The 20,000-nt window shown below is 40.5% G+C and overlaps 1 protein-coding gene and 1 long non-coding RNA gene across 12 annotated transcripts in view; both read right to left on the reverse strand.

Annotated features, from left to right (window-relative positions):
* The window catches only part of si:dkey-215k6.1 (transmembrane protein 132C), a 320,457-nt gene that overhangs the window by 233,081 nt on the left and 67,376 nt on the right, over window positions 1-20,000 (reverse strand). The gene's annotated exons all lie outside the window — the stretch shown is intronic.
* On the reverse strand, window positions 150-2,572 carry LOC125786936 (uncharacterized). 11 transcript variants are annotated; one of them, XR_007428905.1, is made up of 6 exons: window positions 1,857-2,572; window positions 1,237-1,676; window positions 1,057-1,206; window positions 707-966; window positions 487-646; window positions 150-216 (listed from the first exon to the last, which is right to left on the reverse strand). It is a non-coding gene; the product is annotated as an uncharacterized LOC125786936 (long non-coding RNA). The 11 variants fall into 11 exon arrangements; XR_007428913.1 differs by lacking the exon at window positions 150-216 and adding an exon at window positions 1,797-1,826 and having other exon boundaries at window positions 430-646; window positions 1,917-2,572; XR_007428912.1 differs by lacking the exon at window positions 150-216 and having other exon boundaries at window positions 430-646; window positions 1,857-1,886; window positions 1,917-2,572.

Consider the following 20,000-nt stretch of genomic DNA (forward strand, 5'->3'; position numbering starts at 1 on the left):
CTCTACCTTACTTTACCTTACTCTACTATACTCTACCTTACTTTACCTTGCTCTACTATACTCTACCTCACTTTACCTTACTCTACTATACTCTACCTTACTTTACCTTACTCTACTATACTCTACCTCACTCTACCTTATTCTACTATACTCTACCTCACTCTACCTTATTCTACTATACTCTACCTTACTTTACCTCCCTCTACTATACTCTACCTTACTTTACCTCCCTCTACTATACTCTACCTTACTTTACTTTACTCTACTATACTCTACCTTACTTTTCCTTACTCTACTATACTCTACCTCACTTTACCTCCCTCTACTATACTCTACCTTACTTTACCTCACTCTACTATACTCTACCTTACTTTTCCTTACTCTACTATACTCTACCTCACTTTACCTCCCTCTACTATACTCTACCTTACTTTACCAAACTCTACTATACTCTTCCTTACTTTACCTTACTCTACTATACTCTACCTTACTTTACCTTACTCTACTATACTCTACCTCACTTTACCTCCCTCTACTATACTCTACTTCACTTTACCTTAATCTACTATACTCCACCTCACTATGCCTTACTCTACTATACTCTACCTCACTTTACCTCCCTCTACTATACTCTACTTCACTTTACCTTAATCTACTATACTCTACCTCACTTTACCTCCCTCTACTATATTCTACTTCACTTTACCTTAATCTACTATACTCCACCTCACTATGCCTTACTCTACTATACTCTACCTTACTTTACCTCCCTCTACTATACTCTACCTTACTTTACCTCCCTCTACTATACTCTACCTTACTTTACCTTACTCTACTATACTCTACTTCACTTTACCTCCCTCTACTATACTCTACCTTACTTTACCTCCCTCTACTATACTCTACCTTACTTTACCTTACTCTACTATACTCTACTTCACTTTACCTTGCTCTACTATACTCTACCTTACTTTACCTTACTCTACTACACTCTACCTCACTTTACCTTACTCTGCTATACTCTACCTTACTTTACCTTACTCTACTATACTCTACCTCACTTTACCCTACTCTACTATACTCTACCTCACTTTACCCTACTCTACTATATTCTACTTCACTTTACCTTAATCTACTATACTCCACCTCACTATGCCTTACTCTACTATACTCTACCTTACTTTACCTCCCTCTACTATACTCTACCTTACTTTGCCTCCCTCTACTATACTCTACCTTACTTTACCTTACTCTACTATACTCTACTTCACTTTACCTTGCTCTACTATACTCTACCTTACTATACCACATTCTACTATACTCTACCCTACTTTACCTCCCTCTACTATACTCTACCTTACTTTACCTTACTCTACTTCACTTTACCTTACTCTACTATACTCTACCTTACTTTACCTCCCTCTACTATACTCTACCTTACTTTACCTTACTCTACTATACTCTACTTCACTTTACCTTACTCTGCTATACTCTACCTTACTTTACCTCACTCTACTATACTCTACCTTACTTTACCTTGCTCTACTATACTCTACCTTACTTTACCTTACTCTACTATACTCTACCTCACTCTACTATACTCTACCTTACTTTACCTTGCTCTACTATACTCTACCTTACTTTACCTTACTCTACTACACTCTACCTCACTTTACCTTACTCTACTATACTCTACTTCACTTTACCTTACTCTACTATACTCTACCTTTCTTTACCTCACTCTACTATACTCTACCTTACTTTACCTTGCTCTACTATACTCTACCTTACTTTACCTTACTCTACTACACTCTACCTCACTTTACCTTACTCTACCTCACTCTACCTTACTTTACCTTACTCTACTACACTCTACCTCACTTTACCTTACTCTACTATACTCTACTTCACTTTACCTTACTCTGCTATACTCTACCTTACTTTACCTCACTCTACTATACTCTACCTTACTTTACCTTGCTCTACTATACTCTACCTCACTTTACAATAGTCTGCCTCACTCTACATCCTTCTACCTTGCTCTATCACACGCTTACTTACTCTAACTCTCTCTATCTCGCTCTAACTCACTCTACTCCCTCTACCTTCCTCTTCTTTACTCTACCTAACTTTTCCTCTACCCTCCTCTACCTTATTTTTTCTTACTCTACCTCACTCTACCTTACCTTACCTTACATATTAATTTCAAATGACATACCTATTAACATACATTCTAATGGTGTTACTTACTAAGTACAATGTGCTTAATGTAATAATTAATACGTACACCTTATACCACATATTTGCTACAATGCATACTAAATACAATGATCATTTTACACTATCTTACTGTACTTTGCTCTACCTCCCACTACCTTATTTTACCCTACTTTGCCTCACTATATCTCACACTACTTCGCTCTATCATACTTTTACTCACTACCTCCTTCTACCTCTCAGAGAAAGAGAGAGAGAGTAGTCACATCAAAATATAGGTATGGTTTCTGTAATACTATAAAGCAGTGTACTGTGAAACTGTGTGTGTGTGTGTGTGTGTGAGTGTGTGTGATGCTGTCGGTGGGGTATGGAGTGTTCTGGGTTTTGTAAATTGGTTTGGAGGTTTGGGTCTAAAGTCACAGAAGAAATGCGACAGCAGGTGTGTGTTTGTGTGTGTGTGTGTGTGTGTGACCTCCAGAGTAAAAGGAGAGTCAGACAATTTCAGTCAGAAGTTTTAAAACAGTTGCTTTCATAGTTTTTTGTATAAAGTACACCAAAATCTTGTATACATAATGTATAAAAATGTATATGTGGACAAAAGTATTGGGACGCCTGCTAGTCCTATTCTATTGGCAAAACTTCCACAGTATAAAGTTACTAGACAGTAGTAAACAGTAGTTTGTGCAGTTTCACATCTGTGTCAGCAATGGGTGCAACCTAACCTCTTTCACCCTCTCTCATTTTGTATCTCTCTCTCTCTCTCTCTCTCTCTCTCTGTAACTTACACTCTATCTCACTCTCACTCTTCCTGTCTCTCTCTCACTCTCACTCTTTCTTTCTTTCTCTCTCTCTCTCTCACACTTACACTCTATCTCACTCTCACTCTTCCTGTCTCTCTTTCTCTCACTCACACTCTTCCTGTCTCTCTCTCTTTCTCTCACTCACACTCTTCCTGTCTTTCTCTCTCACTCTCACTCTTCCTGTCTCTCTTTCTCTCACTCTCACTCTTCCTGTCTCTCTTTCTCTCACTCACACTCTTCCTGTCTCTCTCTCTTTCTCTCACTCACACTCTTCCTGTCTTTCTCTCTCACTCTCACTCTTCCTGTCTCTCTTTCACTCACACTCATTCTGTCTCTCTCTCACTCTTTCTCTGTCTCTCTCTCACACTCTTCCTGTCTCTCTCTCTCACACACACTCTTCCTGTCTCTCTCTCACTCTTTCTCTGTCTCTCTCTCTCTCACACACACTCTTCCTGGCTCTCTCTCTCTCACACACACACACACACACACACACACGTTTTCTCGCTCAGCCTGTCTCACTCTCACTCTTCCTGTCTCTCTCTCTCTCTCTCTCACTCACACTCTTTCTCTCTCTCTCTCTCTCTCTCTCTGACACACACACACACATTTTCTTGCTCAACCTGTCTCTCTCTTTCTTTCTTTCCCTCTATCTCTTTTTCACTCTTTCTGTCTCTCTCTCACACACACATACACACTTTTACCCTCTCTCACTTTGTATCTATCTCTCTCTCTCTCTCTCTCTCTCTCTCCTGCTGGTTTTGTCACCTCCGGTGGCCCACTCTGTCACTTACTGTTTGCCTGTTATGGCCTGACCAGATAAACACACACACACACACACACATACACACACACACAAACACAAACACACATACACACACGTAACATCCTTCTTCCAGTGGCCCACATTTGAAGACGTGGCATGTCAGAAGAGGTCGGAATATCAGAAACACCTTCTTTTGCTCAGTGTGCAGTGTGTGTGTGTGTGTGTGTGTGTGTGTGCGTGCGCACGCTGGTCGTAGCTCTCGGCTCAGTCCAGTTTAGATCAGCTCAGTTGAACAGAGTAAATGAATAAATTTGCTCATGGGGGTAAACAGACAGCTGTAAACAAATCCCTGCGCTCTGATTGGTCCTCGCCTATGATGTAATGAATTTGGGGTAATCTGGGCACTGCTGAGTTTAAAAGCTGTACGTTTTTTCTAACTTGTAAGTATCTGAGGTCATGATACATGTTCACATACCAAACACAGTTTATCGGGGGCGAGCCTTACAGATGTAGTGAGGGACAGGCAGGGTCAATAACAGTAAACCTCTTAAAAATGATGAGTTTCTTTAATTTTACCAAACTGAAAACCTCTGAAATATAATCAAGAGGAAGATGGATGATCACAAGCCATCAAACCACCAAACTGAACTGCTTGAATTTTCGCACAAGGACTGATATAGCATAAAGTTATCCAAAAGCAGTGTGTAAGACTGGTGGAGGAGAACATGATGCCAAGATGCATGAAAAAAACAGTGATTTAAAAGAGGGTTATTCCACCAAATATTGATTTCTGAACTTTTAAAACTTTATGAATATGAACTTGTATTCTTTGCATCATTTTCTGCAGATAAATGCTCTAAATGACAATATTTTTATTTGGAATTTGAAAGAAATGTCTATAGAAAATGTAGTATATAGAATCAAACAGCAATGTTCATTTTGTTTAAACATAAACCTCTAAATAGCAAAATCTGGTCTCTTATTTTTTCCAGAGCTGTATAAAGCTGTATTATTCCTGCAATCCAACAACTCTATAAATTAAATGTATGTAATACATTTATATTATATACGGAAGTTATATACATAAATACACACACAAGCATCATGCTTTCCTGTTACAGTCCTGCAGTGGCTGTAGATCACACAGTGAGACGAAGGAAGAGGAAAGGAATAAAGAGGAGACAAAACCGACAGACGTCTGAGAGTGTGTGAGTGTGTGTGTGAGTGTGTGTGTGTGTGTGTGTGTGTGTGTGTGTGTGTGTGTGTGTGTGTGTGTGTGTGTGAGTGTGTATTGATTTAGCGGCTGACTCTCCGTCTCTGACAGTTGACAGTGTGTGTGATTAATGTTCAGAGCCAGCGAGACCAAGTCTGAGAAAAATGAAACCATCTCACACTCCGAATTACTGAGGACCACATACACACACACACACATATACACACATACACACACACACACATATATATATATATTTACACACTCACACACACACAAATACAAAATACTTTCTGAAGTTCTGCTTTTGCGTCTGCAACTTTACTGGATTCAATGCTGCACAAGTTACATCAAAGCATCAAAGCAACTGCAGTCTCTAGGCTCCGCCCACAAATGCAAATGTTATAGAAAAGAAGCCCAAATTTTCTACTATTTTGTCAAATTTGCAACCAGAATCTGTAAAGTACAGACCAGAGGCGGAGTCAGATTCACTAGTTGTTAGGTAGCCCTGCTCCTTACTCCCAGACCAAGAGTCTCAGACTGCCTTCATTGAGTTCATTCACTGTAAATCAGGTTTAGCGCCGAAAATTTAAAATGTGCATTATCACAGAAAACTAGCTGTAGGAATTGTTGAAAACTGGAGATTTTAAAAGATATTAGAAGAGTTAAGAAGATAAATATGAGGTGGAAAATGGGCGGGGCTGTTTCGTCACTAAAACATATCGTCGCTGTCCAATGAAAAACACTTAGCTCCGTATTTGTCGATTTTTAGTTTACTACATAATTTGAACAAACAAACTGTCTCTTACACTGTGTCAAAATTTCTTGATGAACGGACCAGTAGAAACGCTTCAAAATGACCTGAAATAAACTTGTTTTTACATTGACTTCCATTGAAAGCTTACAAGGTTTTTTCTCTCTCCTGTAAAGTTGCTGTTTTGGAGATAAGTGTTTTTCATTGGACAGCGATGATATAGGGATGGGCGGAGTCACACGTCATACTGCAACCAGCCAGTAGAGGTGCTAGACTACAATATAGACATATATCATTCCACATCTCATATCTCAATTTATATCTTCTCTCCTTCTTTCTATATTTGTTTTTACTTTTACTTTCTCTTTCTTCACCTTCACCTCTTCTTTCTCTCTCACTCTTTTGTTCCTTTCATCTTCTCTCTTATATACATATACATATATATATGAATTCTATTCATCTCTCTTTTCCTTCTTTCTATCTTTATCTCTATTTTTTCATTCTTCATCTCTTTCTCTACGTCTCTCCTTATTCTATTTCCTCTCTCTCTATCTCTCTTTTCCCCTGACTATTTTTTCACTTTTCATCTCGTAAACTCTCTTTTTCTTCTTTTTTCCTTTCTTCCTTCTTTCTGTATCCCTCTCTCTACATTCTTCCATGCTCTTTTTTCTGTTCATCTATCACTTTCTTCTTTCTTTGTTTATCTCTATTTCTTCATTCTTTATCTCTCCCTATATATTTGTCTTTTGCCCTCTCTGTTTCTTCTTTTATCTCTTTGTACATTCTCTCGCTACTTTTTCCATTCATCTTTCTTTTTCTCCTTATTTTCTTTTCTACTATTCTCTTTCTTATTTATCTCTTTTTTCTCTCTTGCTCTTCATTCCATTTCATCTTCTCTCTATATATCTCTTTTCCCCTCTCTCTTTCTACATTCTTCATCTCGTACTCTATCTATTTTTCTTCTTTCCTTCTTTTATCTCTCTACATCCTCTCATGCTTCTTTTTCCATTCATCTCTCTCTTTCTTTATCCATTATTCATCTCTTTTTTGTCTCGTTCTATTTTACCTCTACTCTCTGTGTATATCTCTCTTTCTCCCTCTCTCTTTTTCATTCTTCTCTTTTTTTTTTATTTCCTTCTTTTGTCTCTCCCTCTACATCCTCTTGCTCCTTTTTCATTCATCTCTCTCTTTCTTCTTCCATTTTTATGTCTATTTCTTCCTTCTTCATCTCTCTCTCTACTTCAATCTTTCCTCTTTCTTCCTTCATCTCTTTTTTCTGACTTGCTCTTCATTCCATTCCTTCTTCTCTCTGTAGATCTCTCTTTTTCCCTCTCACTTTCTTCTTTCCTATCTCTCTATCTCTCTCTCTCTCACACACACATCTTTTTCTCTCATCCTCTTTTTTCTTCTTTCTTCTCTCTCGTGCATTTTCTTTTTCATTTTCTATCTCAAGAAAACAGTCACATGTCAACATACTGAACACACACACACTCTCTGTCTGTCCACCATCACACACACACACACACACACACACTCTCTCTGTCCACCATCACACACACACACACACACACTGAATAGGCCATCTTGAGCTAATCCTTCATGCTTAAATCCAGAAGAGAACCTTTGTGTTTGTGTTTAAAATCATATTAACCTTTGAGGAATGGAGGAGTGTGTGTGTGTGTGTGTGTGTGTGTGTGTGTGTGTGTGTGTGTGTGTGTGTGGTAAATATCAGCACCAGCAGACATCCCTGCCTCCATTCAGGCTTCAGCCAGCGCTGCAGAAGAGATATTACAGGAAAGCAATGTGTGTGTGTGTGTGTGTGTGTGTGTGAGTGTGTGTGTGTGTGTGTGTGTGTGAGTGTGTGTGTGAGTGTGTGTGAGTGTGTGTATGTGTGTGTGTGTTTGTATTGTATGTGGGAGGCTGTGTGTGTGTATTAGTCTGTAATTCTATATGTGCACGTGTATGTACATATACACTATTGTGTGTGTGTGTGTGTGTGTGTATGTGTGTGTATGAAAGAGAAGGAGATACATGTGTGTGTGTGTGTGTGTGTATGATTAATGGTGTGTGTAATGGTTCTCCTGACAAAAGCTGAATTTCAGTAAAAATCCTCTGGGGCTCATCGACTCATGACCCGCTAAAAGCTAGCCGACACACACACACACACACACACACACACACACACACACTCACACACACTGTCATGCGGTTAAAAAATACACCCATCCATGCCTGTGCTACAAAGGCTTCCGTCATTAATCTACACCTGTTTTCATGCTTACATTACAACCCTATGGATTATTAGGCCACACCCATTTTCATGATTAAACCACGCCCATTTTGTTTATTGATCACATAATTCCCATTTACACTGTAGTGCTATGCAGGGATTAGGAGCCCCTCATTGTGCTCAATCCATGGTTCAATTCGAGAATAAAGTCCCGCCATTTAACAAAAAAGAGCCAATCAGCTTGCTGCTATTGAGGAGATCAGTAGCCAGAACTAGATAAAAAAAATCATGCTTTTTAAACATTATGCAACCAATTTTAACAAACTAATCATGAGGTTTTTATCAAATTGAAACAATTAAAACATGCAACAGATGATCGCACAATATATCTCTAATTTACTTGATCCTTAATCATAAGTCCAATCAGATCATACTTAAGAGATAAGGATTACAGCAGCTCTGTGTGAAGCTCATTATAGAAGCTCTTCAGTCATAAAAAGCTGCAGTTCCTTGTTTTTTTAAACTGCTAGATGGCACTACTTTTTGCCATTTTTAACTAATGCATCTTTTAAAGAAAAGAGAATGCAGAACTTTTAACACCACTAACCAGATACCCCTCTCAAGAGTGCATCTTACAGTTCATATACAGCACAGTGAGTAACTATTAGCACAGCAACACAACAGACATGTTAAATGCAGTAAACCACCACTAAAAGTACATAAACAGCTGAAATAAAGTCGGAAACTACAGGACTCAGTTTTGGTTATGCACTCTGTCATCTTGCATGTGCAGTGCAGTTTCAGAACCCCACAACATGAAAACTGGCAATTTGCTCCTATTTTAATGATTAAATCTGATATTTAAGCGCATATATCATTCCGTTTTTGTGCATGAGTGTTGTCCGATGTTGTTCGTGTGCTGAAAGCAGTTACCCAGTTCCGGAAAATACAGATCCGTATTATCCGGAGGCTGATCAGTACCGAAACCCTGCATCATGCATGAAGCTCGCATTGTTCAGCTTCCGTACCGACCCGGTTAACTGATACTGATGTGCTCGGAGTTCAAATCCTGCCAGAAAAACTTTCTCAAAAATGAGCTCATGTTCCAATAAAGGCCTTCAGCAACACACACACACACACACACACACACACCCTACAGCGGAAGATCCTCCGTAAGTGGGTAAGAGGAACCCGACGCTAACTGGCCTGCACAGAGCAGCAGCTGTCAGCAAACTCTCATTAGCTTAATTAACAGATGTAGGACCAGTTAGTGTTTCAGAGATGCCAAGGCAAAGCAGTCATACACACACACACACTTATACACACACACACATTTATACACACACACACACACATACACACACAGTGGCTGAAACAATACCCAACATTTTAACTCTGATACTGATATCATAATGTTTTATAATATTTAATGATTCCTATTTCTCTGCACTCTTTATTATCCTTCTTTCTGTGGGCAGCATCCTGTAGGTAGCGTCCTGTAGGTAGCGTCCTGAGAGCAGCATCCTGTAGGTAGCGTCCTGTAGGTAGCTTCCTGACAGCAGCATCCTGTGGACAATGTTCTGTGAGCATCCTATAGGTAGAATCCTAAAAGCATCATGCAGTAGGTAGCGTCCTGTAGGTAGCATCCTGAGAGTAGCATCCTGTGGACAGTGTCCTGTAGCCAGCATCCTCAAGCTAGCATCCTTTAGGCAGCATTCTGTAGGTAGCATCCTGACAGCAGCATCCTGTGGACAATGTTCTGTGAGCATCCTATAGGTAGAGTCCTAAAAGAATCATCCAGTAGGTAGAGTCCTGTAGGTAACATCCTGGGAGCAGCATCCTAAAGGCAGCATCCTGAGAGCAGCACCCTGCTGGATGCTGCTCTCAGGATGCTGCTCTCTGGACGCTGCTCTTAGGGTGTTACCTACAAGATGCTGTCCACAGGATGCTGCTCTCAGGATGTTACCTACAAGATGCTGTCCACAGGACGCTGCTCTCAGGATGTTACCTACAAGATGCTGTCCACAGGACGCTTTCCAGGATGTTACCTACAAGATGCTGTCCACAGGACGCTGCTCTCAGGATGTTACCTAGAGGACGCTGCCCACAGGATGCTGCTCTCAGGATGTTACCCAGAGGATGCTGCTCTCAGGATGTTACCAACAGGACGCTGCTCTCAGGATGCTGCTCTCAGAATACTACCTAAAGGATGCTACCTACAGGATGCTGCTCTCAGGATGTTACCAACAGGATGCTGTTTTCTGGATGCTACTTACAGGATAATTTTCCCAGGATGCTGCTCTCATGATATTACCAACAGGAAGCTGCTCTCAGGATGCTATCTACAGGATGCTGCTCTCATCAAGCTGTTCTCAGGATGTTGCCTAAATGATGTTGCCCAGAGTATACTGGTCTATGGACACTGCCTACAGGATGATGCCCAAAGAGCATTTACTACAGGACATTGCTCTCAAGACACTGCTCTCATTACACTTCTGACAGGAGGCTCCTTTTTGTACACTGCCCACAGGATGCTGCTCTCAGGACCCTTCCCAGAAGATGCTGGTCACAGGACCCTCCCTACAGTACATTGCCCTTAGGACACTGCAAATTATGCTACTCTCCGAACACTGCCCACAGGATACTGCCTACAGGACGAGGCTCTCTTTTTACACTTCTTACATGACACTGCTCATCAGACACTACCAACAAGACACTGCCTACAGGACATTGCTCTTAGAACAAAGCTTAAAGTATGCTACTCTCCGAACACTGCCTAAAAACGCTGCCACAGATTGCTGCCTACAGGACACTGCCCTCAGGATACTGCCAACAAGACGGGGCTCTCTCCTTTTACACGTCTTACACGACACTGCTCATAAGACACTACCAACAAGACACTGCCTACAGGACATTGCTCCTAGAACAAAGCTTAAAGTATGCTACTCTCCAAACACTGCCCTCAGGATGCTGCCTACAGGACACTGCTCTCAGGATACTGCCTACAGGACGGGGCTCTCTCTTTTTACACTTCTTACATGACACTGCTTATTAGACACTGCCAACAAGACGCTGCCTACAGGACATTGCTCTTAGAACAAAGACTAAAGTATGCTACTCTCCGAACACTGCCTAAAAACGCTGCCACAGATTGCTGCCTACAGGACACTGCTCTCCGTATACTGCCTACAAGACAGGGTGGTCTCTTTTTACACTTCTTACATGTCACTGCTCATCAGACACCTCTGACAAGACACTGACTACAGGCCATTGCTCTTAGTACAAAGCCTAAAGTATGCTACTCTCCGAACACTGCCAATCAGGATGCTGCCTACAGGACACTGCTCTCAGGATTCTGCCTACAGGACGGGGCTCTTTTTTTCACTTCCCACAAGACGCTGCTCATCAGACCGACAAGACGACAAGACGCTGCCTCCAGGACATTGCTCTTAGAACAAAGCCTAAATTATGCTACTCTTTGAACACTGCCCACAAGGCACTGCCTACAGAATACTGCCTACAGGACACTGTTCTCAGGATACTGCCTACAGGACACATGGGGTGGGCAAAAAGAAACAAGGAGGTGGTCATAATGTTCTGACTGGACTCCTAATTGGATGTCTAATATTAATATTTTAAATAAGCGTCAGGTTAGATCTGCTGTTAATTAAAAGCTTCTCACCTGTTTAACCACTAAACCCCATCAGCTCTGCTCGTTTAAATATGCTAATGAACGTCTCAGAACAGGTCAATCTAATTAGCATGTGCGCCCTGATTGGTCTGTAGAGAGAATGGAGTGTCAACACAGAGTTGAGCTGTTTAGAAATGGAAAGTACTGAGAGCTGAAGAAGCGGATTGTTTACAGTGTTGCAACTTCTGATGCAAACGTACAACACACACACACACACACACACACACACACACACACACTCCTGTCTGTCAGCAAGGACAGATAGACCTTTGTTGGAGACAGGTGCATGTGTGTGTGTGTGTGTGTGTGTGTGTGTACAGATTAAATAAAGACGGCGAGAGGAATAGAATTACCTGTTCATTGTTATGCACATATTTTACACTTGTAAGAGCTGCTACTGTAACCATCCACCCCTGTCAGATCCCCCTCAATACTAATACCATGCACACTAAAAAAAATATATATATACATACATAATCGTATATATTTATACATGTGCACCTAAAAAAATTGGAATATTATTGACAATTTTATTGTTGATAATTATTATGGCTTACAGCCAATGAAAATCCAAAAATTCAGTACCTCCGAAAATTAGAATATTCTATAAAAAGGTACTTTGGCAGTGTGGGCAGTGTGCCAAGTCCTGCTGGAAAATGAAACCCACATGAAGTGCTGTTAGATTTTGACTTTAGACTTGATAATAAAACACAGTGGATCAACACCAGCAGATGACAGACATGTCTCTCCACCAAACCATCACTGATTGGTGGAAAATTCACACTAGACCTCGAGCAGTTTGGACTGTGTGTCTCTCCACTCTTCCTCCAGACTCTGCTCCCTTAATGTACTTTAAATAAAATGTAAAAATGTACTGATGGTCAGTGATGGTTTGTTTGGAGAGACATGTCTGTCATCTGCTGGTGTTGATCCACTGTGTTTTATTATCAAGTCTAAAGTCAGTGCAGTTTTGCTTTTTCCTACAAAATCTTACAGCACTTTATGCTGAACCTCTGCTACTGACAACTTTTACGGAGATGCGGATTTCATTTTCCAGCAGGACTTTGCAGACTGCCCACACTTGGGTTTGGTGCTAAAAAGTTCCTTCTGCCGACCGCACTCTGTATTCTCTATATTTTCATTTTTCTGATTTATATTACATCATATTTTCTTATTCTTTGTGTGTGTGTGCGTGTGTGTGTGTGTGCGTGTGTGTGTGTGTATTGATTGATATCCCCAGCACATCCACCTTGGACAACTGGTAACGTTTGGGTGCTCAACTGAAACAGACTGACCACTGTACCAAACACAGAGCGAGAGAGAGGACGAGGAAAAGACAGAGAGAAAGAAAGAGAGAGAGAAAGAAAGAGAGAGAGAGAGAGAGAGAGAGAGAGAGAGACAGGAAGTGTGTTTAGAGGAGGTCAGATCAGGTAACAGTAAGAAGTGCTGCTTTAATTCTAGATCAGTTTACTCACACTCTAATTACACTAGCTAATCTACACAAGCATCAAAACACACACACACACACACACACACACACACACACACAAATCTACGATTAAAAATCCACTTATTGTACAATATAGTTGCACAACCTCAGTTATTTTACTTATTGAGGAAAGCCCATTTCATTAATATATAAGGTATAGGAGTGTCACAATAATTACATTATCAATTTACTGTTCAATATACAGATTTATACACAATAATTATGTCCAAATATGTGTTCTTTTGCAAGAACAGCACTTTAACATGAACGCCCAAAATGTTAACTTTAAAAAAGCTATTGCATTTTATGTTTTATTGCAATTCAAATGTCTGAATATTCATAACGAGCCACTAAACCCTAAACCAATTTTTTTTATTATTAATAGCTTTTGTAAAATGTGTTGCTTTGAAGTAATATAACATACCAGTCCTGCTTATTTTTTTTTAAATAATTTCCTAATCTTGAAAAAAACACTTAAAAAAAAAACAACACTTCCTCCTGTCCCTCCGCATCTAAACCCATACATCACCCAGTACCCCTCCCATTTTATAGCATTTTTCAAATTTAGAGCCCCTTTAAGAATGAAGAGTTCATTCATCACTCTTTAAAACGATGTATTTGTATTATTTTGCTATTAAGCTATCATATCTGTTGCATTAAAATCATTCTTAAAATAATATTATTAATAATATCGTTTATCACAATTATTTCCAGGGCAATATACCGTCCACACAAAAATTGCCTATCATCGACTAAATTTCATACATTTAATTCAATTTTGTACAATGACAGATCACCTTTGTTCTTCATTATATGAACTTTAACAGCCTATTGTTATGTTAATGAGGTCCTCCAACCAGAAAATGAAAGTTTGGGATGCATTTCAACACTCCGACATCCCTACAGCACAATTTGCTGGAACTGTGTGAGAATATTGGAGTTGCAAGAGGAACATTAGGAACCTCTACAACTCCATTCTGAGATGTTGTACAGGTTTTTTTCCATTTTCTATCCAATTTACACTCCTCCTCCAATACATATAAAGTCAGACTCCACCTCTTTTTAAACTGCTGCTGATGCAGCATTATCGAGTAGCATCACAGCGCTAACGCTCGGAGGAAAGCGCAGCAACACGGTTCTGATACAGCAGCTCACAGACGCAGCCTTGTGCTGATCCACATCACCCTAGGAGTGATGAGGGGAAAGAAAGAGCGCCATCTACCGTACTGTACCCACCCAGAGAGAGAGCAAGGCCAATCATGCTCTCTCAGGGCTCCGGCAGCTGACGGCAAGCTGCATGACCGGGATTCTCCTGTTGTACATGTTATGCTTTGTGTAGTTCAAAGTCTTATTTATTGTTCCTGGTAACTTTTATATTCTTTTATCCTTCTGAATAGAATTACATTGTTTCTCTAACAGTGAACGAGAAGCCCATTATGTTTTTCCAGATGTGAACAATAATGATGATGATAACAGTAAATAAACACACACACACCCCACACACGCCACACACACACACACACCACAGCAGCTGCAGTTTAAAAATAAAATAGCCGAGACTCCCACATGGCCAGCGGCGCTGTCACTGGGATCAGAGCTAAATTCCCAGGAACGTCACATCTGTCTCTGTCGGAACATCCGGATCCACGTCCAGATCCGAAACAGACGACCATACCTACAGATACTAATCAACAACTAATCAACACTTTCTCAACAGAACAAAAAACAGATGTGGACAGATGTGAAAACATGGAATGCATTGTATAGAGAAAGAAAAACTGATTGGACAAGAACAGATGTGAATAGAAGCATGTTAACATGAGTGGACAGATGGACAGAAAGGGACAGACCTACACAGGAGTTGGAGAGATGTGGACAGAAGCCGATAAAACTGTATAGATGAGGACAGAACCAGAAAGCAAGAATTGGACAAATGGAGAGAATGGACAGAAGTAGAGAGAAATGGACGTAAATGGGCAGAAGTGGGGAAGTGGACAGAGGAGGACAGAACTTAACACAGAACTGAACAAAATTTATCAGAAATGGGCAAATGGGATCATAACTGGACATAAATGGACAGAATTGGACAGAAGAAACTAAGTAGAAATGGACAGATGTGGACAGAAATGATTAGAAATAGACAGAGATCAGTGCTCTGAATAAATGAACATGTGATGACAACAATGAATGGAACTGGAGATGTGTCAGCAGTGGACATCTGAACAGATGAGGACATGATTGGCCAAATAAGGACAGATCTGGAGAGAAATGGACAGATGAGAAGATTACAACACATATTGATTGAGGTGGACAGGAATATTGAGTAGAAGACAGAACTGGACAAATGAGGACAAAACTGGAGAGAAAAGGACAGAAGAGGACATTACAACAGATGTTGACAGGTATGGACAGAACTGGACAGAAGTCAGTGGAAATTACCAAATAAGGACAGAATTACACATAAGTGGAAAGTAGATAGATGTCACTGGAACTTTGGACAGAAATGAGGACAGAACTGAAGAGAAATGGACAGAAGTGGACATTAAACCAGATGTTGACAGGCATGAATAGACCGGACAGAAGTCAGGAGAACTGGACAAATGAGGATAGAAGAGGACAGGAATGAACAGGAAATACCATACCTAAACAAATATGTGCATGAATGGACAGTAGTGGACAGAAAAGGACATTTCTAGACGGAAATCTGTCTGAACTGGACAGAAGTCAGTAGAACTGGACAAAATAGGATAGAAAAGGCCACTAAAGGACAATTGATGTCATAGCTAAACATATATATGCAGGAATGGACAAAGGTGGACCGATTAGGACATTACATTGTATTTATAGTCATTGGACAGAGGTCCCCAGAACTTAGGACAGAAATGAGAACAGAACTGTAAAGAAAGGACAGTAGATAGAAAAGGGCACTAATGGACAACTGATGTCATAACTAAACATATTTATGCATGAATGGACAAAGGTGATCAGATTAGGACAATGCATTGTATTTACAGGCATTGGACAGAGGTCCCCAGAAATTAGGACAAAAATGAGGACAGAATTAGACAGAAGTGGAAAGGAGATAGATGTCAGCAGAACCTAAGACAGACATGAGGACAGAAATAAAAAGAAAGGACAGAAGTGGACATTACAACAAATGTTGACAGGCAAATGAGGATAGAAAGGGCACTAATGGACAACTGATGTCATAACTAAACATATATATGCAGGAATGGACAAAGGTGGACAGATTAGGACATTGTATTGCATTCACAGGCATTAGACAGAGGTCACCAGAACTTAGGACAAAAATGAGAACAGAACTGGAGAGAAAGGACAGAAGTGGACATTACAATGGGAATGATGGGTATGGACAGAACTCGACAGTGGAGTCAGTGGAACCAAACGAATGGAAAAAATGGACAGGTATAAACTGAACTGGATAAAAATCAGCAGAATTAGACAAAAAATGGCAGAACAGGACAGAAATGAACAAAAATGGACAAATAAGGACAGACATGGACAGTATAGAGAATTACACAGCGCTAGAAAGATCTGAAGGAATGTACTGCAGCATTTCCAACTGTATTAAAGGAATAAAAGCTATAAAACACTTCAGATACTGAAAAAAACAGAGCTCACTTCAGACCACCTGACCGCCTGGTGCCCTTTATGATATGAAGTCATAAAAATAAACAGAAGGGAGTGAAATATTAAACAGTTCTTATCCAAACACTGAAATCAGAGGCGAGTCTGACGGACGCATGTTTTCACTGAACCCGCGGGTCACTCTGTTCTGCACCCCTATAACCACATACTCCAACCAGCGCATTCATTTCTTTTACACCACTGTAATTCACAGACCCCAACAACAAAAAAACCCAGTTCAAACACATCAATCTCCCGGGGCGTTTCCGGCCTGGCAATGCCTCGCTTCGGGGGAATTGAAGTGGCCGATTATTTTTCACAGAGAAGCTTTTCTTCCTGCCCATTTTTCTACCCGGGAAAAAAAAAAGTGTGAATGTTGTAAAGCAAAGGTGTTTTAAAGCACTTCCTAAATCACAGCCAGCCAGCATTAACCACTACACTAAAACATCCATTAGAGCCCAGCTGGGAGGCAAAACACACAAGGCCTGGTCTGGCCGAGTTTCTGCTTTTCTTGTCGGAAGAGATGAGGATACAGATACATAAAACTTTATTTCTAATCTCCATTTATGAATCAGCAACTGTGTCAACTTCAGTTCTTTTCAAACTTACTCGCCAAGAAAGCTATTTGACTCCAAATAGTAAACTATCCGGATGGGAATTTTATGGGGGTCCTCTGTGATTTTATTCCTGTCCAGAACAACCATGTCTGTGTTTCTGGTCCTCCAGTAATTTTATTCCCATCCAGACTGACATCTCTGAGTTTCGTCTCCTCGCGTTTAATAAAATAAAATAGCTATTTGTCCACTGCCGAACACCGTAATTACAATTTAGGTGCACATGTTTCCACAGAGATCCATGTTAAAAACACAACAGCGAGTGGAAACGGAGGAGCTACTGAACGCGATGTCACGTGACCGAGAAAGCCTCACAAAAAACTCACTGTTTAATTGCAGTCCGGATGCAGGAGTTTTATCACTGAGTAGAAGTGTGAAATATTTTACACATACGTTCCTCTGAGAAACTAATCACATCTGGATAGGGCTTAAGAAATGAAAGATTTAGGGACTTAATTATTTCCTGGGTTCAATAATGGATTTAAGCTTAATCACAGTTCTGGGACTCTATCGTCGCGATGCTCTTTACTATCTTACACCCCAACAACAGTCTATTTTGACATCTTGATCCTGCGCTGTTAAAACAGCGTCAGAGTTTAGGAATAAATCTATACTGATGATAGGGGTGTAGTGGTCTGGAAGTGAGGTGTGTTCAGGTCAATTTCTGGCATGTTTCAATTTTGGTGGCAGAAAACACAGGTGCTCCACTGACTGATTAAAACCCTGACAACAGTCAACAGACAGCCACCCAATCCCTTTCTTAAAATCATACATTTACCTCAACAATAAACAGAATAAAGAATAACATATCATTACTGTTCCCTTAAATGACCTGCTGGTGTATCTTCACAGTGTAAAAGTGCTGTTAAGATACGAATGTGCCAAAGTCAGAGCTCACCCGACTCTTAAATGGAATGATGACACTGCAGCTGGCACACTGATTGGTTTATTTCACGTTATGCCCAAATTAACCACGTCTATTATTAATTTAAAGAATCAGTACATGCCTTTTGTGTAATTTCGAGCTGCGCAAGGTGTATTTTTTTGCGTCCTTATGATAACAAAGACACACCGACACGCCCTAAATCAAGCTGTGCACTCCTCAATAGACCAATGCGCTACAGATCACTAAAATAGGGCCCTGGTCTTCATCCAGGCTCCTTCCAGACCCAACCCTAATTCCTCTTGGTACATCCCTGACCTGGACCATGGACCATCCGTCTCAGGCTTAGTTGTCTCAGGCTTAGTTGCTGACTGTACCACCCCTACAACACCCAGTCCCCCACGTCATACACAAGCTCCGTTATTGACCTGGGGCTCAGCCTCCATTGTTCACACTGTCCAGCCCCATAAATCATCTCCGTATCTCAGCCTACAGTGGTTCTAACATGTCTCTATTCCACCTAGGGCCCTATTTTAGCAATATACTGCACAGGCGAGCCATCAACTGTGCAATGTGTGGCCTGATTTAGGGCGTGTCAGTGTGACTTTGCTATCGTAACGACTGGGAAAGTACACCTTGCCTGAGTCTACTACAAAAAACAAAACATAAAAAGCATGCAGTAATTATCTTTAATTACTAATCATTAATTATGGGTGTGTTTTGCCATTCCTTTTAAGAGCCAGGGGAGCTCTTTTTGACTTTTGGCGGATTGCTATTTTAACGGCACAGCTACCTGGACGTGTCCAACGCTTCTTCTCAGCAGAGGAAACTGACCTGCTCATTCATGGCACTATGGGTTTGTGCACAAGCACAGGTGTGGGTGTGTTGGGGATGCACCTGTGTTGAAAATCTACTACCAAGATAGCAATGAACATCTGACTGTTGAGATCTGTCTAGGTTGTATTGAGTCAGTGGAGCACCTGTGTTTTCTGTTGCCAAGATAGATATAGCAATACTCAAGAAATGTACCTAAACACATAATTTCCAGACAGAAATATATTCAAAAGCACTGTTGCTATTTAAATGTCGCAGGTGGAAGGTGGAAAATAGACTAGACAGTGCCCTTATTCTCCTCCTGACTCCTGACCTCCTGATAATGCACACTTAAAATACTTTAATTTTCCCAAAAATCGACAGTGCGCCTTATAATCCGGTGCTTCTTATGTATGAATTGTACCAGTCAGGTGTTAAGGAGCAGTAAAGCCACTCCCCTGAAGTACAGTGTTATAAGTGTGAGATTTCAGTGAAGTTTCTCCAGCACTAAGGCTGGGTGCAGCAGCATTAGCATTAGCTGCTAACCACAGCGCTAGCTCTTTTGCTATTCAGAGGTGTTTATATTGGACTCTAGTCTGTATGTTTGCCGTGTTAAAACAAACAGGCTACTTGTAGTGTCACTTACTGCGCCTTATAATCTTGTGTGCCTTATAGTCTAAAAAATACAATAAATGGAGATAATTTTGTTCTTCTTTGTCCTTTTTTTACAGCCTCACCATCTGCCGGCCTTGTTTGTTCTCCGTTTCTTTTTTGTTTGTTTGTTTAACCCTTTGAGAACCTGCCACCATTACAATGGACATCACATTTATATATAATAATACTAACTAATTAGACTATGAACCATGAGCCAATAGAAAAGTGCAC

Source organism: Astyanax mexicanus, chromosome 22 (assembly GCF_023375975.1).
Source record: "Astyanax mexicanus isolate ESR-SI-001 chromosome 22, AstMex3_surface, whole genome shotgun sequence".
NCBI classification, from domain to species: Eukaryota; Metazoa; Chordata; class Actinopteri; order Characiformes; family Acestrorhamphidae; genus Astyanax; species Astyanax mexicanus.